At 38.6% G+C, this 26,847-nt stretch overlaps 1 protein-coding gene across 1 annotated transcript in view; it reads left to right on the forward strand.

Moving 5' to 3' along the window:
* Positions 1 to 3,012: 3,012 nt before the first annotated feature.
* The window catches only part of LOC139137640 (uncharacterized), a 65,578-nt gene continuing 41,743 nt past the window's right edge, over positions 3,013 to 26,847 (forward strand). Inside the window, exons 1-5 of the mRNA XM_070705837.1 lie at positions 3,013 to 3,325; positions 21,596 to 21,659; positions 22,084 to 22,358; positions 22,645 to 22,737; positions 24,340 to 24,456. The gene's annotated coding sequence lies outside the window, so the exon portion shown is untranslated. The remainder of the gene's footprint in view (positions 3,326 to 21,595; positions 21,660 to 22,083; positions 22,359 to 22,644; positions 22,738 to 24,339; positions 24,457 to 26,847) is intronic.

Genomic DNA, 26,847 nt, shown 5'->3' on the forward strand with positions numbered 1-26,847 from the left:
CCTTTGCGGATTCCAAAATTTTGATGACCCCCCACTGGATTTTGCCGGGCCCCCCCCCCCCCCGGCCGTAAAAACTGAACGGTACCTAATGTCCCTTGAAGAAAGAGAACAATAATGCAAAACAAAATCGTGGGTTTTTTCAACACAAACTCTAGTAAAAATAAGAATTTTAATTTCATGATGTAGTCTCATTTTTTTCTTAAATTGATTTCAATCATTGAATACCAAATTTGAGGATCCCGACCCAAAATATGTATCCCTTTATCTTTCAAGTAAACTATTGTTACCGTACTATTAAAATTTTAGCTTTTATAGAATATCTAGTATAATGGTGGTTTCATGTCGTCTTTGGTAAGATATAAGAGCAAACGTTTGAATGTTCAATTAATCTGGTTGCTATTTTTTCATGGAAGGAAACAACTTCCTATCACTTGGTCTGTGGGGAAGAAGGCAGGTCCCGTACTCCAAGCAGGGAACATGCTGGTTGCAGCTGGCGGGCTCGTTGTATCGCTGGTAGTTGGACCATTTCTATCTACAATACCTGATTCCGATGATGAACAGAACTTTCAACCACAGCGTTGAAGATTATGCAATGATGAACCAAACGGACCACCACCAACTAACGATCCTAGAGCACAGTTTCCAATCCAGTCGATGAGACAACATCCCTGATTTGGATTCCTTATTCCATCATGTCAGGAATATTTATTTTGGTTTCTTGTATGTACTTCGGGTTGTATGCCACCCTATAGTGATAAGTTCTGACGAGAAAGATCTGGCAACGAAATATTATTTCACGGACAGGAACGAAACTTTTCGTTTTCGCATTGTGTTAACCTCTGTATTCTTTACGTATATTTGTTCGTGTATGCCGGGAATGAAGCTATTTTAGTGGTTTTTCTCTATACTTTTGCGATAAAATGCAATGTCGAATTCAGCCCACAGATCGCAAGCTTGCTGACGATTGTTGATGGAGTGGAGTTGTCTTGTCGAGGGGTGTCGCCATTTTGATTTCCCGAATCCTTCATCCACGAATGATGTTGATCATTGATCATTGATCATTGATCTGTCAGGTTGTACGTTGGCGGCGCTGTTTGTTATCACTCTGGGGTAACAGTAGTGGAGTTGTACTCTTCTGCGGGGCTATTCTCATGGGGATATCGATGGGTTCTGCTTGGCCAGCTGCGATCACGTGGGCTGAAAGAAATATCAGAATCAATGGTAAAGTCACAGGAATGTTCCTGGTGGCGCTGTCGCTTGCCTATTTACTCTACCCATGGATTATGGGTATTATAATCACTATTTACTCGACATACCCAAGGAAATGTGCGATGTTTAGATCCTAATGATGCTTGCTTCTCTTTGTTGATCGATTCCTGAAATTTAAATCTGTGTCTTTATGTCTCCATAGAAGATCAAAACACAATAATTGACAATGTGTCATTTATTTTAATTTCACTTAAGGTGGTATAAGACTTGAAAATGAAAGACTTAAACTTTTGCTCAAATTTCCTTTCAACCATTCTCTCATCAAATCAGAAATAACAATCAGGGGTCATCGCGTAAATTTTGGTTCCAGCGAGACAAATTGCCTGAATATGATAAACTGCTTGAAGTTAAGCTTCAGAGTGATTTCTATTCATAGTATTGCAAAAAAATAAAGAGTAAGGACAGAGGGGAAAAAATCTTGTTCATCGGATTTTTGGACCAAGGTTCAGGAGCGGCAGGCGATTTTTTTTTTTGCCAAAGGTAACCATGGTCCCTCGAACTTTTTAGCCAGGATGCAGACAAGGCAAAATAATCTTTTCCCCTTTTAGACTAACAAGAAATATCTCAGACAAGATACACTAATACTGTTTATTGAATTCAACACTATTTCTCAACAAAAACATAGGGAATTACATATAACAGTTGGTGTTTGCACAACAGTCTCATTCAGAATCCCACATGCCGCGAAAACCCGACGAAGTGTAGGGCGCCGCCAGCGGCGGTACTAAAGTATTTGCAAAGCAGAAGTATGAATTTGCCGAAATAAAAAAATCCAAATCGGGCGAAGTAGAAGGGGCGATTCCGATGAACAATTTATTTTTTTCTTTCTGGTCTAAACTGTATCTCCTTGCCAGAATGAAAGCATTTTTAGCAGTTTCAGCAAGACGTCTGTTTCACAACAGTTCCACCATAGGGTCCTCGATCTCCGATGATGATGATGATGATGATGATGATGATGATTAAATATTTAAAAATGAAGAAAAATAAAAATAGATTTGGACTCAGTAAAGTTGTAGTTGTTGTTGTTATTGTTGCAGTTGATAGTATTTGCAGAAAAGAACAAATTATGCGCAGCAAAATTCAATACAGCCTTTACTGTACACATGGAGGTAAGCTACCTCCATGCTATGCACATGCGGTGCAAAATTCAATACAGCCTGCAAGTTTGGCTGTATTAATTTTGCAGCGCATGTGTATATAGTATAAAGGCTGTATTGAATTTTGCAGTGCATGCCTGTAGAGTTTGGCTGTATTAAATTTGCAGAGCATACTTTGTTCTTTTCTGCAAATACTATCAACAACAACAATAACAACGACAACAAATTTACTGAGTCCAAATATTTTTTTTTTATTTTCTTCATTTTTGAATATTTAATCATCATCATCATCATCGGAGATCGAGGACCCTATGGTCGAGCTAGCGCCTGTGTGGGGTTAATTATTAAATGTTCGATCACGCAGGGGCCACAGGTCATTTGAACCACAGGTACTTCCCCATCGCTTCGCGAATCCCTTATATCATGATACAACGAGAAAAGGTTCGCCAAGCGCCCGTGATTTGGACATATGAACACCGTCCTGAAAATTGCGCATTTTCAATATTTTGCATCCAATGTCGCAAATTATTGAAAAATTGAACTTTTTTTACTGCGCTGATTAACTTTTCCTCTGTGACGTCACTTTCCTGTACTGACCTTTTACCTGAGCCAAGCCCCAACATACGTCACGTCATCGCTACCTTGTCCTGCCTTCTCAGGCCACCGCGGTAACGTCTTAACTTGGCCGTGCTGTCTGAGGGATTGAAAAACAAATTCTTTACCTCCCACATGCTCCCAGAGATCAAACGGTAATAGTTGTTGTGCCTATTTGATACCAACGCAATTTCCATCGAACGGTCCGCACGGCTGATCGCGGTCCATGCTGGGTGAGGTGCGGTTGTGAGGTCATCGTTCTGTGGTTACGACTATATCGACCACGTAACGACATTTATGCGTCGTCTTCTACACTTTCTGAAAGACAAAAAATGAAAACCACCGAAGCGATTACCGTCGTAACGGTAAGTTTGATTTTTTGTCACATCACTGATTATTAGTATGAGTTAAATGCAACGCCCACAAAGTTTTTTAAGCTTTACAATACGCACGGTCCCTCCTATGCAACTCATACGAGCATACACAGTATACACCGAGTATACACCGATGACGTCATTCCTGCCATATTCCAAATACAATTACAAAACACAGTTGTCTTCTACGGGTTCGAACCCAGAGAAGATTTTGTACATTTTAAGTTCAGATGACAAGTTGTCTCTTATGAAATATTGTACAAACACTATGTCTACCCAGGAGCGCAGGCCAAGACATTGTCAACAGTGTTTTATCATAGGGGTTGCAGAAATATCCGTCCCGGCAGGGGAAGCGGCAGGAGGGGTCAGTCTTGGTCTCAGCACAGGGTTCTTCTTGCTTTGGTTTATTTTATTTTAATACATGACTATGATATGTATTGCAATAAGGAAGCATACTTCCAACCTTTGGTGTCTTGGTCATATGTTAGCACTGGTTTTGTAAGAATTTCTTTTTCTCCTTTGCTGTGTCACACCACGGTCCCTCCACAAGGGGACCGTGGTCACACATTTGTACTTGTGGGCAGTGTTTTGTCACTGTGCTGCGTCTATTATCTGATGTGTTTGATTGTCTAAATGCTCCAAAGCAGCAAGGGTAAATTACTAATCTGTGGACGCTGTCACCAGATTACCACCGAATTAACTTTGACAAAGTCAACAATGAGGCACCAGTAAGGTATAACAGACGATTTAAAGGCACTGTTCGCAATCCCTGGGATCACCTTTGTTCTAGTCTGTAAGAGGATTAAAATTGTAATCTAGTGGGTAAATTTTCTGATGAGACAATCTTGTGCCAACGCAGGCCTTAAACCCAGGCTCAAAAAGGCCCAGGATTGGGATATAATAATAATAATAATATTTTTATGCTTGCTTGTAAATATAGGATTTACATCACATTTGTGGCAATAAAAGTGTGATACAAAAATAAGTTAAAATTTTGTTCAATAAAGATAAAGTATTACAGTATAATAATAGTAGCTAATAATAAATATAACTAGGTATTTCTTTGTTTATATAAAGTAAAAATATAATCAGCAAGTTGTTCATTAAAAGATAACTCTTGTTTTGTTAGTAGAGAAATAAGCTGATTTTCAGTATCGTCGTTTGGGAATTGATTTTACTGAAAAAGTACTTTCTTTGGACTTTGTATTTCTGACAGACTAATAAAAAGTGTGTTTCATCTTCAATACTGTTGGTGTTACACTGATTGCAGTATCTTTCAGTAATTGGGGTTTTTGGAACAGTGTGTCTCCCTTTTTCAATTGCTAGATCATGATTGCTAATGCGAAGTTTGGTGAGCAATTTTCTTTCTCACCTTGCAACTGTGTTAAGTAGGGTTCTAATCTAAAATTACGTTTTATTTTGGCATACATTCTTAGTTTACTATTTTCATCAGTGATCAACTTTTTCCAAAAGACTTCATAATTGTTTGTTAAATTTGTTTTCATTAAACCAGTTATAACTTTGTGGTGTTTAAGTGATGGAGCTTTATCAAGGAGAAAGTCCATTCCATTGTCTTTAATTAAAGCACTTAAACAGTTAAACCAGGATCTATTGTTAGTGTTGTTTACCATTTGCTCCAGAAAAGCTTCTTTAGCAAGATTACAATGTGGCAGTTGTACGATATGAAGCCAGTGTTTAACAATATTAAGTTTGATCTCAAGTAGAAGTGGAAATTGTCCTAGTTCACCCCTCACAGCGGCATTACAAGCTTGTTTATTACACTGTAAAATGTTCTTACAAAATTTGAGGTGAGTTTTTTCAATTGCTGATTTATCCCACTTCTTGTAATGCATGAAATCTTGTCCCCAAATCTCTGAGCCATACAGTAAAACAGGTTTAATGAAAACATTGAATAGATGTAGGGAAAATTTTATCTTTTTGTTGTGCAATAAAATCCTTTTTACAGGGATGCTCAACGGAAAGTAGACGATGAGATTAAATGATACCTTACTCAATTACTAATTTACATCAGACACTTTATTTCTAAAACTACACTAGTACCTCACAATATTGCTTGCGAGCGGCAAGTTCTCAAGACAAGAATAACAAATACCAGACCTAAATGATTCCTTAACATAACAGTCGCTTGCCCGCTTCTCTGCCGACATGAGTGCCTTATCTCTTTCCACTGGTTTATTGCCGTAATCTTATACCACGATACTAATTACACAGCGACAAAAGACAACTGTAGTTCTTGCTGAAGAAGTATAAAAGAGTATTTCTCGCGGGGAATCTAGCTCTGCCATAGCGGTGACGGTCTGTGACATTAGCAGTGACACTTGTTTTGTCAATTTGGTACATCTTTTCTCTCCAGCATACAATTATGGTAAAACTGCCACTCTGGTCTAGTGGAAGATGAGGCAATAAACCAGTGGAAAGAGATAAGGCACTCATGTCGGCAGAGAAGCAGGCAAGCGACTGTTATGTTAAGGAATCATTTAGGTCTGGTATTTGTTATTCTTGTCTTTCAGAACTTGCCGCTCGCAAGCAATATTGTGAGGTACTAGTGTAGTTTTAGAAATAAAGTGTCTGATGTAAATTAGTAATTGAGTAAGGTATCATTTAATCTCATCGTCTACTTTCCGTTGAGCATCCCTGTAAACTATACAAAGATTTTGCTGCTTTATCAGCCAAATTTGTAATTGTGTCACTAAAACTACCGTTTGATTTAATTGTCAGTCCTAAGATGTATAGCTCTTAACAGATTTGATGCATGTACTACCATAGTTAAATATGTGTTTATCTACCAAAGGAGATTTACTAAAATTAATTGCTTGGGTTTTCTGTAAATTAACAAGCTGACTGGTGTGAAGCTGATAAGCTGACTGGTGTGAAGAAGATTATGAGGCATTTCTGTATTTTGTCTCTTTTTGAAATAGGGCTGTTCGGTAGAGTTGACTTTTCAGATCCTCAGATTCAGATCCTCAGATCCAGATTCAGATCCTCAGATCTCAGACCTCAGATTCTATAACTTCAGACGCAGATTCGGATTAAAATTTCACAACTTTCAAAGTTTGATGTAATAATATACTGATAATCAAATATATTTAGATTTGAAAAGGCTTTAGAAATTATTTTATTTCCATCTTGAATCTTGAACTTAAAAACTTCGATCTCAGAATCAGAACGTCATCAGTCAAAGAAAGGGTGCGCAATGATTCGACTTGTTATATCATCACGTGAACGTTCCCTCAATAGTCAAGACATAAAGAGAAACACACACCAGGATCGAACGATCAAGACCGCGACGATCATGTAAATGCTGGCTATCGGCAGTCCGTATTTTACCCATCGTTCGTAATATTGATGGCCAGGTAATATAACTAATCCATGTTGGAAGCCAGTGAGGCTAAATCAGAATTCAGGGGGTCGGAAGAAGCAAGTTAGCTAATCTGTAATTGTAGACCCGTGTTCGTTGAAACTTGTTAAGCGAAAATGTTTATGTAGACGTCCGACTATTTTGTTTTCATTCATAACTGCCTTGTATATGTCATATTCAAATTATTTTTTTAAAAATTGCAATCATACTGTTAATACGGGTATTGTAAAAGGCTTGTAAATTTGAATCTGCATCTGAAGTTATAGGATCTGAAATCTGAGATCTGAGGATCTGAATCTGAGGATCTGAAAAGTCAACTCTACCAGGGCTGTTCACAGTTTACGTCACTGTTCTCTCATTAATATGAAAAAATAAATATTTGTCCGCAATTTTAGATTACGCTTTTGAAAATTACGCATGCAAAAACGACGAAAACACATCTTAGTGGGCGACTGCTAGTGTAACAATGAATACTAAAAGGCATATTCACGACTCAGAGTACAAGCTGCAAAAACGGCCATGTATGCAACATTGATAAAATTTGTCCGCATTTCAAGCTGCGTGTCCGATGTCGCGCGCGTACAGCTATATTTAGTAACAAACCTGTAACCGTGAACAGCGCTATTGCAATCATTATATAAATATGTTGCTAGATTTTGGATTAAGTATAGGGGTTAAAGCCAAAGTTTAAAGGCCAGGAATTTGATCCAGCTGAGGGATCAAGTTTGTTTTAATCTATAAGAGGATTATGGAGTGTCATAGCCTTTTGTTTCATTGAAATTGTAATCTAATAAGTATAACTTTCCCTGCGAGACAATATCTGACGCCGGCACAGGCCTAGCCATAGTTTGCAATCCCTTGTTCTCCCATTTCTGATATATTGACACGTAGTAACTACATACAGTGTTTGTCTTTTAAAGTGTTATCAAGTTTAAGAACCACTTATTTTTGAGACAAAAATGATAAACAACCTATGGTAACCATGGGAATCATATCACAAGCTAAATATAGCCTCTGGTATTCATAAACATGACTCTAATTTTAGTGTGCTAAGACAAAGCACATGTCCAGCACTTTGACTTAGTGTAAACAATGAAAAGTCATTACTTAAGCTGTAAAAAAATTTTGTTCAGCAAAATTATCCCTCCTATAGTTTATACTTAAACCATCATAATATATGTTTGTCTAAAATAACTTATTGTGTTAAGTATGTTGCAGTGCTTACAAAAAAGTTGTAGGTGAAAGGTCACATGACATACAATATACACCCTACCCCACCCCGATTATTGGACAACACATTTCTGCTGTTGGAGTCTGTGTTTACCGATACAACTGGCTATGCAGGTGTATTTAACAATATGTATTGTACCAATAGCCCAACAGGGGACTAATTGTGCTCCAGTGTAACTGGCCATTTGCCCAATGTCAAGGGGGCAAATGGTCTCCTGCCTTGAGGGCACATAGTCCGTTGCTTGAGCTATGTTTTTATTACATGCCTCTTTTACTTATAGTTTTCACTCCAAATCAGGGAAAGACACTTATTTTTTTATCCACTTGCCCTTCAGGCAAGTGGGGGGTTCGGTTCACTTGCGCGAATTGGAAAACCACTTGCCCAGTATAATTTACATGTTTGAAAAAAGCTAAAACATTGGTTTTCCATTTCACGCACTTTATTTTGAAAATTATCATGTTATCATGAGAAAATGTCAGACATTCTCATAGGGTTCTCCTCACACTTCTAAGAGTGCTGGATGGCTCATTTATATTAAATTAATTATTAGAGCCCCACCAGCTGTATCTTTTAGCATTCTTTATGTGATTTTACTTCTGAACTAAAACAAGATTTTGGGGAAATGTGCTCTTTGAGGGGTGGAATACAAGTATTGTTAACTGCCAAGTGAGACTGCATGTGCAATTTTGAACAAGAAAAATATAAATGTGTGCAGAAACGTAAAATGGCACCCCATGCAAATATAGCAAAAACAGTGTACACCGTGCATATATGCATTTGAATATTCATGGAAACAACAGAGTAGTCCAATGTAATGCATAGTGTTGAATGTTTTCAAATGGGACAAAAATGCTTTGGTTTCTTTGTAGTATGGTGGGAAATCAAAATAATGGTTAAAATGTAAATTTACTTGTCCAATTTTTCACTAAAGAATGTTCTGTAAAGCTGTAAAAGACCATATCCTGTAACTGGGTAGAATTTAAAGAAAAACAGAGAAAATAGGAAGCCTTTTTAGGTCAACAAATTTCAAGATTTACAGCTAGTGGGGCTTTCATATTCATATAAAAATTTCTAACAGTTCATATGTTTGTGTTTACTTTCTTGGGGCTTAATGTACAAATAATAACAGCCATTTTAAATGTATCTTCAAGGTATTTTTGCTGTTAAAAGTTTTAACTTATCTATACAGAAAGAAAAAAATCTGTAGCTATAAAGGAATGTTTTGAAGCTTCTGAAAAATAATGTACTTCTTTGTCATGTTTTACTGCGCTGATATCATACACAAGCCCTATGAAGTTTGGATTACCATTGCACTATACCAGTATCCTATGTTTTCCTAATAACTTAGGTGGTCTTTTAATGCTCATGCGCAGACTAAATAGAATTTAAACCAACAACCTAAGGCGTCGGTAGTTTTCAATGCGTCTTGAAAGCTGAATTTCTCGATGTCAAACTCGCTCCAATTGCTTCTTGACAGTCATTTTAGAATGGGAAAATTCACAAACAGAGAGGTTGGTCGCCACGGACAAGTAACTTTTTGCTTATTGACCTGAAAATTAAGTCAGTGTTCATTGAAAATTCAAAGACTTGACCCGTTGACACCAAATATTGCTCATGACTTTCATTGCATGCGGTCTTGCCGCTCACTGTCACTCAACAAGTTAACATTGAAGAGTACGTTTTAGCATTGCTGCGGATCCGTAGCCCTACCACTCCCTTTGCTGGTTGTGTTGGGGGAGTGGGGCTCCCAACACAACCAGCAAAGGGAGTGGTAGGGCTACGGATCCGCAGCAAGTTTTAGCATAGACTTTAAAAACTTAAAGTCTATGGTTTTAGTAAAAGTCCCTTTTTTGTGGTTATTTTTCACCACTGGACTTTATTTTTACATCATTATTATAACCTTCACAAAAACTGCTGCGTGTTTCTTTTTTAACCGTATCGACATATTGTGAGACACCGTAACCTCACAGTCAATGCAATGGACTTTGGTGAACGTACGCTCCACAAGCTGAACAGCTTTTTCATATGCAAAATCAGCGTATGGTATAACCGGTGGTATTGTCTGAACTGCATTTTATTGAAAGCGATTACATGATTCTCTTCGTCAACTCTTCAACTCTTCATGCAATTTTATGAAAAATCTTATGGAAATGTTCCCAATGGCATAATATGATTATTAGTCCCCACGGACACCGTCCGGGGGGACTTATAGGTTTGGTCATGTCCGTCCGTGTGTGCGTGCGTGCGTCCGTCTGTCCGTCCGTCCGTCCGTCCGTTCACGCAGATATCTCAGACATGCCCAGGTCAATTTCTTTCAAACTTTGCACAAGGATAGTACCCTACCCCATACAGATGCACGTCGATTTGTTTCACAATGCGATCAAATTTGGCCGTGTTAGAGGACTTTTTAGTTTTCATCTCCATAGACTCCCATGTATAAGGCAGTCTCCATAGACTCCCATGTATAAGGCAGTCCATAGACTCCCATGTATAAGGCCAAGAAAAATAAAAATTTAGTTTCTCATCGTATTCATATTGCAAAAAGGATGCAGTGACATAGTTTTTAGTCCCCACGGATGAAGTCCAGGGGGCTTATAGATTGGGTCATGTCCATCCGTGAGTCCATCCGTGAGTCCATCCGTTCACGCAGATATCTCAGATATTTTGACAAAATGTCACGTGACCTCAGTGACCTTTGACCTCAAATATATATATATTTGTCCATAACTCAGTAACCACAAGTGCTACACCCTTCATATATGGTATGATGGGAGAGCTTATGACGCCACATATTGTACCTCATTAATTATGTGCATATCTAATTTTGAGCGAGCCAATAGAGCTAGAGGTCTGATTTTGGTATCTAGGATAACTTAGCAATACTATTTTTTTTTTAATGTCACATGACCTTGGTGACCTTTGACCTCAAATATACATATTTGTCCATAACTCAGTAACCAAAAGTGCTACACCCTTCATGTATGGTATGATGGGACACTTTATGAAGCCACATATTGTACCTCATTAATTATGTGCATATCTAATTTCAGCGAACCAATAGAGCTAGAGGTCTGATTTTTGGTATATAGGGATGACCTAGCAATACTATTTTTTTGACATGAGGGAACGCTCCATTAACTTGGACGTACCCGAGTAACCCGAGTTGGTTATCAGAGGATTAATCGCTATGTCAACATATGCGAACAGATTATCTTTTAGTGTAAACAAAACATTAGCACTGCCGGAACTACTTTTAGCATGGCCCATGCCGTGACGGCTCTTGTCCGGCACTCATGATTTCCGACCAGCGTTAAAGTGCCGTCCAGCACTTGCTGTTACTTTGAAGTCATCATTTAGTTCATAAAATTGCATGAAGAGTTTACAAAAACGATGGTAGTATAGAATCATTTTCAAATAAAATGCTGTTTAAACAATACTAGCAGTTAATTAATGTACGCTGATTTGCATACGAAAAGCTATTTTTGTATGAGAAAGTACGGTAGCGAAAATCAGCACAACAAAACAGGACTTCAGCACAACAAAACAGGACTTTTACTAAAACGTACTCTTTCAATTTCAGTTCATACTCACATTGCGGAAAGGTGCATGCAATGCAATGAAAGTCACAAGCAAACTTTGGTGTCAATGGATCCAGTCTTTGAATTATCAATGAACACTCACTTATTTACTGGTCAAAAGCCAAAGGCTACTTTTCCATCGCAACAAGCCTCTCTGTTTGAATCCGCGTGTTCATTTTTAGCCGGATGCCGGCCAAATTGACCGGCTACTTCCGTATTTTGGCCGGCTACTTTTCAGCAATGTTTCGCTCTCTAGCCCCGAAATTCTGGTTTTGATAATAATATTTTGATATTTGTTGTCTTGCAAGCCGGAGATAACATTTCAGAAGTGCCTATGTGGCTATATGTAATCTACAATTTATGCGGTGAACTTGTTGCTATCTAGTATCAGCCTGTAGTACCGCGATCTGCGAACGTGTACTGTACTCGGGAATCGCTCTCGAGGTCATCCTTGCTTTCCCGACTACAGCCCGAATTATTCCGACGTGAACTCACATCGGGTGCAGCTTACCATTGGACTGACGTTACGCCCACCAATAGCCGGTCATTTCCGAATATAGCCGACGTTTGTTTCTCTCAAACGCGAAAGAGAAGAAAGTATCAAACGCAGAAGAGAAAGTCGACGCTTCAGACCTTTTGTTTTCTGCGTAAGAGTGGGCCTTGTCTGATGGGTAGGTTTTTGATCAAATGTAAAGCGACCAAAAGTTACTGAGTCTCATTTGTCATACTTTTGAAACGCCACGTCAATCCATCCATAGTCGATCATAGATCTACATCGCGTTTTGTGGAGGGGCCGTGGTTAAGCGGAAGGGAAAGTCTACGCGGGAGTCTACGCTTGAAAACTTTGATTTTCTGCGTAAGAGTAGGACTTTGTCTGTTGGTTGCCGGAGGTTTTAGATCAAATCTAAATAAACAAACAATTACTTGGTCTCATTTTTCGTACTTTTGAAATGCTACGTCGATCACAGTGTCAACTTTCAGGTCGACCACAGTCCCTCTATCCACCGGTCTGGAAACGCCTATTGTAAAAGGTGTCAATCACCTGGATCGCACAGCCAAACCGCGATACGAGGGGCAGTCACGTGATAATGCGTAGCTTGGGTTTGTCCTGCATGCCACAGTCCCCGATTGTGTGTACGCTTTTCTCGAATTTTCGCTGTTTTTGGCTCTATTAAGTGTTCTCTGCGTCTATCTACGACACGAAGACAGAAATTATCATATCCTGAATACGGTGTTTGTTTTTCGTGATCCTTCTCCCATCGTAAATGATGATAGTGTGCGATAATTTCTGGGGTTGATCGCTGCGAGTGTGTTGACGCATGGATGTCTATTTTTTACATCCATGGTTGAGGTAGCACAAGCAACGGCTGGAATCACACCGGAAAATTTGTCGTCGCTTTCTCTTGCAATGCTAATATTTAGTGCCTCCAAATATGATCTAAATATGTTTTCTGTGTAATATTCTGTGAAATCATGTCTGTTAACTGAGCAAAATAGGAAAGACAACTGCAGAAATGCATGGATAGAGGGACTGTGGGTCGACCGATATTGCATTATGTGTAAGCTTACTGTGTCACAATCGACTAGTCGACTGCAGGTTGTGTTGTACACATACGGTGTCGTACAGGTTGACGTTGGTGTCTTGAGTTACTGAGAGTTACCATGACTACAATGTAATCAGTATCAGTATCAGATTACTTTACATAAGACTACATGTGACAGCGACACGTTGTAGTTAGTCGACAGTCAATTGAGTTGTGTATATAGCTTCGTAGAGCTAGTAATAAATGTATTGAAAACGACATCGAGCCTCGTCGTATTTCATGACATGGTGGCAGTGGTGAACTACTGAACAACAAGAGAAAGACTAAGACGGCAGCACAAACAAATATCAATTATTCTGAAAACTTCTGCTTTGGGCCCCCTGAGTGGCAAAATGAAAACAGCACTTTGTAAGATACTGGGTCATAACAAAGCCCAACAAAGAAGACGGAGAAAGCCAGGTATATTCTCTTATCTATCATATGGGGGCTGAGGCAGAGAAAATCCTCACGCGATTCAAATTCGATGCAGAAGCAGATGCAAACGACTATGAGAAAGTCTTGAAGAAATTTGATGAGCACTTTGTTCCCAGAAACAATGTCGTCCATGAAAGGGCACGTTTCCGCCGTCGCGTACAAAAGGCAGGGGAAAACCGTGGAGGCATATGTGAGAGATCTTTACCACATAGTCAACAAATGTGAGTACGGTGACAGGGATGAGCACATCAGAGATCAGTTAATCTTTGGCATTCAGGATAAAGAACTGTCACGGAAACTACAGTGTAAACCCAACATAACGGTAGAAAAAGCTGTAGACATGGCAAGATATTCTGAAATATATTCTGAAACAGTGACCACCAAGTAGCAGCATGAAAAAAGGCCCATGCTTTAGATGAAGCTGCACAGAAAGGCAAAAGCAAATTTCGGTCTGGTAAGAACCCCCATAGAAGTAAAAGGGAGGAAAATTCCAGAGGTGCCTGCACTAGGTGTGGCCGTAAACATGATAAGGGTGATTGCCCAGCCAAAGGAAAGCAGTGTAATAAATGCAAAAAAGGGACACTTTGCAGCTGTCTGCAGAAGTAAAGGTGTCAAAGAGGTCACTACCGCTGAAAGTAGTGATGAAGTTGGGTCAGTAACACAATCACTTTTTCTCGGAGAAGTTTCCAGCGCGGGAAAAAGACTGGGTGACTGGCAGGTAAATTTGAAGATTAACGGAAAAGTGATTAACTTCAAGATTGATACCGGAGCCGACATCACGGTTATCTCTGAGAAAGCACACAAACGCATTCCGAAGTGCGCAATTTTGAAACCCCCAGATACCAATCTTATCAGCCCAGGAGGTAAGCTGAACTGCAAAGGATGGTTCATTGCCAATATAAAACACAAGGGGAAAATATATCATACCAAGGTCTACGTCATTGAGGGAGACCATGTTAATTATCTACTAGGACGAGAAGTCGCTTTTGAGGTGGGCCTAGTAATCAGAGCCGAGGAAGTTGTCTAGCCTGACACTCCAAAACAAACAAACCAAAGTGTGTTTGGAGACATAGCCATATTCAATTGCAAGCCAGTAAAGGTACAGCTGAAAGATGGAGCGAAGCCATACAGCATCAACACAACAAGGCGAATTCTATTTCCAGTCCTTCCCAAAGTAAAGGAAGAGTTGCAGAGAATGATAGAGGGCGGAATCATCGAAGAGGTCACTGAACCTACAAAGTGGTGTGCCCCGATGGTGGTGGTCGCAAAATTGTCAGGGAAAGTTCGTATATGCGTGGATCTGAGGAAACTCAACGAAGAAGTGAAAAGAGAAAGGTATGTGCTTCCAACTTTAGAAGACATAGCCCCTAAACTTGCAGGGTCCAAAGTTTTCTCGAAATTAGATGCTTCGAGTGGATTCTGGCAGATTCCATTAGATCCAGCAAATTCAAGGTTAACTACATTCATCACACCATTTGGTTGATTCTGTTTTAAAAGACTGCCATTCAGAATCACCTCCGCACCAGAAATATTCCAGCGTTTGATGACATACTTGTTACGTGACAATGAGAAAGCAGAAGCGATTTTGATGATATACTTATACATGGCGAGACAATGCAAGACCGTGACATCCACTTCGATAATACGCTACAAGTCATTGAAGAGTCAGGACTGAAACTAAACCAGAGTAAATGCGAGATAAGAAAAACGAGTATTAAGTTCTTTGGAGGAATAATCTGAGCGCCGATCATGGGTCAGCGCGGATCCAGATGTAAGGCAATTCAAGAGTTGAACCCGCCAACAAACAAACACGAGTTCAAACAACTACTCGGTATGGTAAACTATCTGGGAAAATTCCTACCAAATTTGTCAACAGTGATACAGCCAATAAGTGAATTACTGAAGACAGATGTAGCATGGGTCTGGAGCGTAAAGCAAGCTGAAGCATTCCAGAAAATGAAGCAATTGGTATCTACTACACCAATACTTGCATTCTACGACCCAAGCAAGCCAACAATAGTGAGTGCAGATGCCAGCAGCTACGGACTAGGTGCAGTCTTGCTGCAACAACATGACGATGTCAGAAGGCCTGTTGCATATGCTTCACGTACACTAACGAAAGCAGAACAGCGGTACGCACAAATCGAAAAGGAGTGTTTAGCAGGTGTTTGGGCTTGTGAGAAATTCTCCCGATACATCACTGGTCTAGAGTCATTCATACTACAGACTGACCACAAACCACTAGTACCACTGATCAACAGCCAAGACATCGACAAAGCACCACTAAGATGTCAACGCTTACTACTAAGGTTGATGCGATTCAATGCAAAGTCAGTATACGTACCTGGAAAAGAATTAGTAGTGGCAGACACACTGTCAAGAAATCCGATTCAGTGTATAGAAAAACCTGATACGGAAGGTGAAATACAAGCACATGTTGATAACCTGGAAGCAATGGAACCAGGAACACCAGACAAGATGGAAGAAATCAGACAAGCAACGATGGATGATGAACAACTGAGGTTAGTACTAGAATATACCAGTCTAGGATGGCCAAAACGAGCAAAAGAAGTGCCAGACGAAATTCAACAATACTACTCAGTGAGAAACCAGCTTTCATTGAATGATGGCAAACTCATCTATCAAGACAGAATTGTCATACCCACCACAATGAAAGAGGAGTCCTGGAGAAAATCCATGAGGGACATCAAGGTGTGACAAAATGCCGTGAACGAGCAATCCATGCAGTATGGTGGCCAGGCATCACCAGTGATATCAAGAGAAAGATAGCTAATTGCAAATTCTGCATGGAAAATAAACCAACACAGCGAAAGGAGCCGATGATGGCAACGCCATTGCCAGAGAGACCATGGCAGAAAATAGCTGTCGATCTATGCGATCTTAACAATAAGAAATATATGGTCGTCATGGACTACTACAGCAGATACTTAGAAATCGTACATATGACAAGTACAACCAGCGAACAAGTAATTGGAAAACTGCAAAATCTGTTTGCCCGATGGGGAATTCCAGAAGAAATATTCTCCGACAATGGTCCGCAGTTTTCATCAGCAGATTTCCAAGAGTTCGGCAGAAAGTATGGATTTCGATGCACCACATCTAGTCCACATTACCCACAATCCAACGGGGAGGCAGAAAGTGGAGTACGCATCGCTAAGAAAATCCTAAAGCAAGATGACGTATTTCTTGCATTAATGAGCTACCGAGCAACTCCAATAGCAGCAACCGGCATGAGTCCATGTCAACTGATGATGGGACGCCAAATTCGTACCACATTGCCTACAATAGCAGCAAAACTAGAGCCAAGACAACCTGACTTGGAAGTAGTCAGAGCTGCAGATAAAAAGGTAAAAAGTGCATACGAGCGAGCATTCAACAAAAGACACGGAGCCAAAAGTTTGCCAGAGCTGTTACCTGGAGACAACGTCCAAGTGAAATTGGATGGAGAAAAGGGATGGAAAACTCCAGCCAGGGTACTGCAAGCGGGTACAGCACCACGCTCATACATTGTGCAAACACCAAGCGGTACTCTGAGAAGAAACCGAAGACACCTATTATTTGTGTCAAGGCCAGACAAAACAGAGGGGAAGACCCTGGATCTATCAATGTTTGACAACGATGAGTCAGCAGATCCAGTTACACCAACCTCAGTGGAGAAGTCAACGCCCACTGTGGAACAACAACAACAACCACCGGTTGAAAATATCTCACCGCCTATGCCAGAAGCTCAGGAAAACAAACAGATGTAATCAGAACCCGGAGTGGAAGAGCAGTTAAGAAGCCTGTGAGATACTACGATGAATACTGTTAAGTAGATAGCAACCAGATTGCCTTGTGCAGGGCAGAATAATCCCCAGGCAACTGTTCGACTTAGGATAGTCCACCCCTAAGTCTAGTTAGGCGAACCTATTTAGTAGAATAGAAATTTTGCAAATAGGACGACAATCGACATTAGAAAATTATTGACAATTAGACAAGGACAGAACAACGTATTGACCATTATGATTGGATGACGAACACTGTTCAAAGTGAACTCAAAAGAAAGGGAGATGTCTTGAGTTACTGAGAGTTACCATGACTACAATGCTAATCAGTATCAGTATCAGATTACTTTACATAAGACTACATGTGACAGCGACACGTTGGTAGTTAGTCGACAGTCAATTGAGTTGTGTATATAGCTTTCGTAGAGCTAGTAATAATGTATGAAAACGACATCGAGCCTCGTCGTATTTCATGACAGTTGGGTGTCGTCAATTTGGAATTTTATCAAACATGAACTCTGGAATTTAGCTCTCTTTTTCAATTATATTCAACATCACCAAAAATCAATGGTAAGCTCGCGAATTCGTTTTATTGTGAAATTAATACCGTGAATTAAATCACTGAAAATTGTGCCGTCCGCCGACCGGCCTCGTTAACTGCCTCTACTATATCTCCTTTCTTATAATATGTACGAGTGGCCATACTGTTTACAGACGGATCCGGCTAGCAATTCATTGACTTAAATTCGCTCTATAGGAGATGTATCGTCACAGGATACGCGAAGCTCTTGGAGTCCTTACTCACTCGTTACGTTGTTTACAAGTGCAAGAAAAATCTCGTGGAAAGAACGTTCCATGCTGTTCTGATGACATTTGCATATATGATCAATGCGCGTTACTGAAGTGAAGCGTCCGAAAATAGGAAACTTGAATGAAAGTGAACGAAGAACGATATTTTGTTTCACCATATTTCTAAAACTTAGTTTAGAGCCTAAATTAAAGAATAAACTAGATTACTTGCAATGAAAAAAGGGCAGTTCACTTTTTCCTGTCAACATAGTTCCATGTGCAAGCATATGTGTGTGCCCGTGGTACTGAGTGAGTCGTTACAGCCCTGACGTTCCTATTATATCACCAGCTCGATAAGATAATCGCAACAATGGAAAATTAACACCTTGGGGATTAAAAGTCTTCTGTTTGTCACCCGAGTTGGCAGGCAGCAACTCGGGTTTCAGGTACCTTCAAGTTAATGGAGCCTTCCCCAAATGCAAAATGTCATGTGACCTTGGTGACCTTGACTTCAAATATACATTTTTGTCCATAACTTAGTAAACACAAGTGCTACACCCTTCATGTTTGGTATGATGGGACACTTTATGAAGCCACATATTGTGCCTCATTAATTATGTGCATATCTAATTTTCAGTGAACCAATAGAGCTAGAGGTCTGATTTTTGGTATATAGGGATAACTTAGCAAAACAATTTTTTTGACAAAATGTCCTGTGACCTTGGTGACCTTTGACCTCAAATATACATATTTGTCCATAACTCAGTAACCACAAGTGCTACACCCTTCATATATGGTATGATGGGAGAGCTTATGACGCCACATATTTTACCTCATTAATTATGTGCATATCTAATTCTGAGCGAGCCAATAGAGCTAGAGGTCTGACTTTTGGTATATAGGGATAACTTAGCAATACAAGTTTTTTGACAAAATGTCACATGACCTCGGTGACCTTTGACCTCAAATAAACATATTTTCCATAACTCAGTAACCACAAGTGGTACACCCTTCATAAATGGTATGATGGGAGACCTTATGATGCTTCATACTGTACCTCATTAATTATGCGTAAATCTAATTCTGAGCAAACCCATAGAGCTGGATGTCTGATTTTTGGTATATAGGGATAACTATAGGATAGAAATTTTTTGACCAAATGTCATGTGACCTCGATGACCTTTGACCTGAAATATACGTTTATGTCGATAAATACATAACTACAAGTGCTATGTCCTTTATATTTAGTAGGGTGGGAGACCTTATGACAACACACGCTTTACCTCATTAATTATGCACACATCTAATTCTGGGCAAGGGAATAGAGCTAGAGGTCTGATTTTTGCATATAGGGATTAATTAGCAATACAAATTTTTTTCAAAATGTCACGTGACCTCGATGACCTTTGACCTTGATTATACATATATATGCATATCTCGGTAACCACAAGTTCTATACCCTCCAATTTGATAGGATATTGGACCTTAGATGTCACATCTTGTACCTCATTATTATGCGCATATGTATTTCTTGGCTGGCAAATACAGCTAGAGGTCTGATCTTTTTTTTTGATTTAGAACCATAACTTAGACATGCCTCATGTGTTTCAAATGGGAACAACGACATAGACCTATGTGCCCATAGATCTCAACATATACACTCCAGTGATACTTCTCAGTGACCACATTCCCTGCCCCATCAAGACTAATACTCCTATTACAAGTGGGGACTATGTCATTGTCAATGACTTGTTTTTTGTTGTTTAAGTCCGTGTTCCGTCACCAGAAAATCGCTCTCGTGAATTTGATTTCTAGGTATTATTTTTTCACTTGTTCCGTGCGGGCAAGTGGCGTCGGAGGTTCACCAATGCCCGAACGCGACTTTCACTTGCCCCGGGCAATCAGGCAACCCTTAGTGTCTTTCCCTGCAAATGATTTGGTTTACATGCAAATGACAATATTTTAATGCAAAATTTGTAAAATCATTTTAAAATCCCAAATATATTAAGTTTAAAAACAGTTCCCATTCAATTTCAGTCAAGTGATGACTATGCAGCATGCATGCAACATCATCAACAAGTTAGGGAGCCATCATTATTTATGGCCTTGGGTTTGGAGTAACTTTAGGGGGTCACTCAAAAAATTGAAAACTTAAAAGGGAGGTTGCTCAAAATGTTGAGAGGAAGAAGGGGGTTAACTTAATTTTTTGTGCGAAATAAATTGAAACACCTCTCAGATTGCACTATATGCACACATTAATTTCTCAAAATTTTCCATGCAAGAGGGAGAACGATTGTCCCTCCCCCCTCGTACTCTCTCCTTTTGGGGCGATCTAACAGTTTTGCAAGTACAAAACAGATTGAAAACACCTCTCAGATTACATCAGACTGCACTGTTGCACGCACCATTTCTCAAATTTTTCACAGGATCTAGGACAAAACTGAACTATTGTGAATCCATCCTTTGTTATGACAGAAACGTTTATTTTAATAGACTTAAGTTCAATAGCCATTTTGACATTCAACCATACTGTATTTAGGATATTCATTAGAAACTAGCAGCTGGAGAAATGATACAAGGTCACAGATTTTCCATTCCTACTTATTATTTGGTCTTCAATCTCTAGCAAACTGAGAAATGTGTTTCATAAAATGTGTTGTCATTGTTTGTTTGTTGAATATTGTGACTCAAACACTGATCATGCAAAAGAACCGTAATAATTGTCATTTTCAAACAATTTTACCGATGCAAAATAAATTGAAACACCTCTCTGCACCGTAACATACATCAATTTCTCAACATTTTTATACAACTCTTCCCCTTGAGGTGTTCTAAACAGTTTTACTTCAGTAAAAATACAAATTTAAAAAACACCTCTCAGATTGCACCAGACTGCAATGTGCACATCATCAATTTCTGAAATTTTCCACGCAAGATAGGGGACAGCCTCTCTGACATCTCAGCCTCCTCAGTGTTCCCCTCCTGTACTTTCAAATTCTGCCCGGTCAGATATCCTTGTGCAAACCCTGTCATGATACCCATCAAATTAAACAATACTATATTGTTGGGTACTGGTTTTAGCATAAGCTTTCACTTTGATATTATTTTGTTGGTTTCACCTTTTTATGACTGTCATGAGATAACGATGATAATCTAGCAGAGTACATCAGGATTTCAAAGGTCTTTACGATTGCTGTATTTTTGCAAATTTTACAAATACATGAATTGGTATTTAACTTTTCTGTCGTGGATATAGTCAAAATTTCTGTGTCAAAGAGGGCGGGTTACTCAAGTTCATCATGGTTGGCAAGGGGTTATTCGAAATTTTCGAGTTTCCCATGAAATTCCTCCAACCCCCAACCCCAGGCCATAAATAATGAGGGCTCCCTTACCATTGCATCCTAGGAGCATGTGACATTTGATATACGAGGCATGAAATAATAGATTGTAACTTACCTTGTTTATTTTTAATCATTTGTAGTTGTTGTATGCTTGGAAATCATCAGCACCACCTGTCCTAAACTGTCAACCTATATGTCCTGCAGGTAAGAAGATAATCCTGGAATGATTTTGTAATTTTTTGTCAATTTTTTTCCTCGCTTTATATAAAATCATTCCATTTCATCTTACCAAGGATTTTGTCTTCTTACTTTGGACTGTAATATGACCTTGCTACACATGTAAACGTCAAGTACTTGAATTGTCCAGCACAATTTGTAGATTTCACAATATAGGTTAAATATTTTGAGTTACAACAATTAATAGAGCTGGAGTATAAGATAGTACCATTTGTAATACTGTACTTCCTAATGAAACAAAATGTAGCCAGTTATTGTCACAAGAGAGGAGATTTCTCGTTTGAATGTGAGGATATAGTTTCAGTTCAAAGTTGCTTAATGGTACATCATATTGATATTATTTTTGAACCTATCTGTTATGTAAGTTGTACATCTTTGTGTACTGTTACAGGATATCACAAAGATCGAGACACAAGCTCACTGATTTACTGTCAGGATGGAGAGATCCCATGCACACCTTGTGAAGATAACACATATGTTGATTTTCCAAATACTGGCTTTACTTGCTTCCCTCACACTGTATGTCGCTCCTATGAAAGAGAGGTTAAAGTAGGACGGCGAGTACTGACACAAAGTGTAAATGCGGAAAAAACTTGTATAAGACTCCAGGAGGTAGTTGCTATCCATGGAGAATATGCAAGAAAGGCTATGGAGTAGATAGAGCAGGTAAGAGGGACAATCAACTCACATCTCAGCTCACTGTATTTGTTTGCACAGTGAAGAAAACACAGTTACCACAAGCATTATAAGTCACAAACATGACTACCGCTGCAGGTATCGGCTATGTGTGAATTAATTCACCTCTATCTTATCTTCATGATAAATTTTCGGTTGTATATATGTTGTTGCATCTTCTAAAGCAGGTTGTAATATATTGAATCCTGATCATCATTCCAAGTTTGTGTTAAATATGGTCAGGGCATGATATGTAATCAAATTCTTGTGTTCTTAGGTTCATCAGAAGTAAATGTTGAATGTCAAGAATGTGTGAACGGTACTTTCTCAAACACGGAGGACTCAGTTCACCATGCAAAGCTCACACCAGGTAATGTATACATATTTTGTTCTCAGTGTTTTCTCTGCATGTTCATTGAAAATTTAGGGGCACTTTCTGCCCCATTCATTAGAATTAGGGGGCAGACTTGACATTTTAGGGGCAGTCACTTTTGATGTTGATTTTGCCTTCCTAGGAAGCACTTCCTCGATATTATTATGATATTCATCCAGTTCAGTTGCATTGTCTATGTTCCATGCAGCAACCATCCGATATTAACATCGACATCATGATGTTTGTCAGCTTGTGATGTGCTCAGGTGCTCTCTGTCTTCTGTCGATTTGTCACCCACACAAGTTTCCCTATTCAAAATTTGACATATTTGTCCCTTGGATATGATTCGGTCCGAATTTGGGGGTTTAAATGCATGAAAATATGCACCTATAACCCTCCGTGTGCCGATCAAACGATGGTGTGCATTGCTATACACGTGCCTACACAATGCTAAAGCTTGAATTTTGCCAAATTCCATCATCGATACATGCAGTTCGCTACACTGTGCACTTTGGTCACCCTCATATTTATCTGTAAATGTGGACGTATTTGCTTGCTTTGGTTTTGTGCATGATTTCTGCGCTGTCAGTAACTTTTTCAGTGCAGATTATGCCTCTAAATGCGCAGTCGAGAGAAAACCCTGTGCTTTGTGTCAGTGTAGACGTGCACAAGTCCTTAAATGGTGTTGAAGTACATATGTAACTTGTGAGAATAAACACAAGACAGTACATATTTTGTTAGGAAGGTTGACCATGGGTATTTGGTGAAAATGTAGCTCAGTATATAGGATAGTGGAAAATGCACAGACCTTGTTTTTTAAGAATATACAGTATAACCTCAAAAAGAGAGAAATTTGTGAGAAAAAAATGAATTTATTATAATGAAGACTTCTTTAAGGTTGTGCTACAGTACATAGCACTGTTTCTGTATTTAAACCATTGTTTGAAACAAATAATTTTCATTGATTTTCTAGCTTCATTTATTTTCCCTTTCTGTATTCAAACCAATTTCAACATTTGATTATTTAATTAACTTCTGTGTGGCAGAAATGTTATAGTCTCTTACATGAAAAAGAACTAAACTTTTAGTCATTTTCTAATGTTTCACTTATTTGTTGCAATATGAAACTTTTTGAAGTCTTACGGTAGTATTATTCAATACAATTCTACTTCCATGCTATTGTTGATTCGAAAATCTTGCACCTATACAGTTTGCTTGAAGTGATGAAATCTTATTTTGCCATACGCCCTGACATTTCGACCAGTGACATAATATGTCACAGTGGGACCATATGACATGTGCATTATGAACAGGGAAACATGCCATTCAAATTGTCATGAGATATGGAACACATAGCACATCCACAAAGTGAAAACATTCATTAAAGTTAAAAAGTTCTCTCTCTGTGACATCTCTTCTGATTGAGGAAGCAGAATGCATGTTGTTCAGTAATTTGAATGAGTTAATGCAAATTTAATTTTTACTCGCATTATAATATAAAGCAATAGTGCTTTAATCTGCTCTTCAGGAAATAAGGATGTTGACATTGCTATTTCACCATACAAATTAGATTACATTAGGCTTTACTACTCTTTTCAGGTGTGAGGATGAAGGCTCTGAGGTAAAGACACCTGGCTCAAAGGAATCTAATACAATATGTAAATTTGAAACAAGCTCGGTTTCCAGTCTTCCAAACAGTAGCAAGTGCCACATCTAGTAAGTTTTCACCTTATTTGTCTTCTGTAAACTTGTTTGAATTTTTAAATTCACATTAATTAATATGCAAAATTAATTCATGTGAAAATGAATGTGAGCAATCAAATCAATTTATTTTTTACAGTGTTTATAATTTATCTAAACTTAAAAAGACAGATATGAAATGTTGCATACAGATCTTTCTCAGAACACCATCACTCGATAGACTGTAGGCTTACTGGTTCAATTGATTGTTTCACAACAAAAGGATAGAGGGTTCATGCCGTAGCAGTGCCATGGTCAGGGTACTGTGTCCTTCATTAAGGTGTGTCTCTTTTTTGTCCATCATCGCTGTACTGAAAGATGATAGAAAGTAGGAGCCTGGCTTTGGCAAGACCCTTTGTTATGATTCCAGACAACCTAATCTGCTTTTGGATGAGACAGGATATGTAAATATACACAAAAGTATCTACTTTGGTTTTTCACAGTGATAATGATGCTCATTTCAATTTCATTAACAATGTCTGTGACTAAAATAGGTATTGTTTGCTTCTCTTGAAGTTACCTTTTTATTAGCTCCACTGTCAGGGACGCGGAGCTTATCAAATAGGTTGATTTTCCGTCGTCATCGTCCGTCATCCGTCATCGTCCGTCCGTCAACAATTGCCTTCTCCTCTTGAACTGCAAGTCCAATTGCTTTGAAATTTTACATGCAGTTCACTTGGGGTAACCTCATTAAGTTTGTTCAAATCGTAGTGAAATTTGCATATTTGTATTTTTCGGGCATTTTTTGGTGTTTTTTGTGAAAAAATCGTCTTCTCTGAAACCGCTTGTCCGATTGCTTTGAAATTTGATATGCAGTTTACTTAGGGTGACTTCAGTCAGATTTGTTCAAATCATGGTGAAATTTGCATATTTGTATTTTTAAGGCAATTTTTGTCATTTTGGTAAAAAAATCTTTAAAAATCTTCTTCTTCAAAACTACCAGTCAGATAGCTTTGATATTTGGTACATATGTCCCTAGTGATGATCTATTTCAGATTTATCAAATTGTGCAGAAATATGCAAATTTGCATTTTTAAGGCAATTTTTGCCATTTTTGGTCAAAAAATATATTTCTCAAAAAGTACTGGTCTGATAGCTTTGAAATTTGGTATACAGGTTTCTATAGATGAACTAAGGATTATGTATTGATTTTCTGATGAAATCTGTAATTTTGTATTTTTGGGGCAATTTTTGCCATTTTTGGTCAAAAAATGTGTTTCTCAAAAAGTACTGGTCTGATAGCTTTGAAATTTGGTATACAAGTTTCTACAGATGAGCTAAGTAATATATATTGAATTTCTGATGAAATCTGTAATTTTGTATTTTTGGGGCAATTTTTGCCATTTTTGGTCAAAAAATGTGTGTTTCCAAAACTACTCATCTGATAGCTTTGAAATTTGGTATACAGGTTTCTATAGATGAACTTAATGATATTTATTGAAATAATGATGAAATCTGGAATTTTGAATTTTTGGGGTGATTTTTCCCATTTTTGGTCAAAAAATGTGTTTCTCAAAAAGTGAAGTTTTTATTTTGGGGGGCAATTGTTGCCATTTTTGGTCAGAAAATGTTATTGTCAAATAACTACTCATCAGATAGCTTTGGTTGACATGTTCTTAGGGATGATCCGATGTGATGATGAAATCTTCAATTGTGTATTTTTGCAGCTTGTTTTAGCCACTTTTTTCTGGCCACTGCATTGAGCTATCAAAGATTTCCACCTTCTTTATCAACATGTGTCAAAAATAGTTATTCTCTACATAAACACAGCGGAGCTATATCGGCCGCTAGGTCGCTTGTAACATGTTGGCAAAATGTGTTTTTAATAGTCGCGCCAGCGGCTTACTGACTACGCATGCGCTTATTCATAATATACTATGCGAGTAACCGGAAGTGTACCCTTCTTTCGTGGGCGCCGCCATGTTTTTTTGAGTGCTCGTAAATAAACAAATTCGAAACGTGCTCTCTATTATTTTATAACATGCCATTAATAAAATATATCTTTTTATTAGCGAGTAATTATTATTATCCACCCTGTCGCTGATACAAAATTTCTTATCACGCCTAAAAATTAAAAGAAGAGTGAAAACTGTCGTGCATATGAACGAGAACATTCGCAAAGAATGCTGGGATTGAATCTTAGAAAGGCGCCCTCTGTGTCAATAACTATGTGCAAAATTTACCAGTTTTTAGAAGTAACGCTGGTTTTCAGCTTACAATATCGGAAGTTGGGCGGTACAGTTACTATTGCAAAGTTAATGATGGCACAATACGTCCCTTGTTAAACAGAATAGATAGTAATCATGGTTAAAATTGCAAATTTATGTAAAACTTTTGTACACATAACAGAAAATCTATACGTACAGG

Source organism: Ptychodera flava, chromosome 7 (assembly GCF_041260155.1).
Source record: "Ptychodera flava strain L36383 chromosome 7, AS_Pfla_20210202, whole genome shotgun sequence".
NCBI classification, from domain to species: Eukaryota; Metazoa; Hemichordata; class Enteropneusta; family Ptychoderidae; genus Ptychodera; species Ptychodera flava.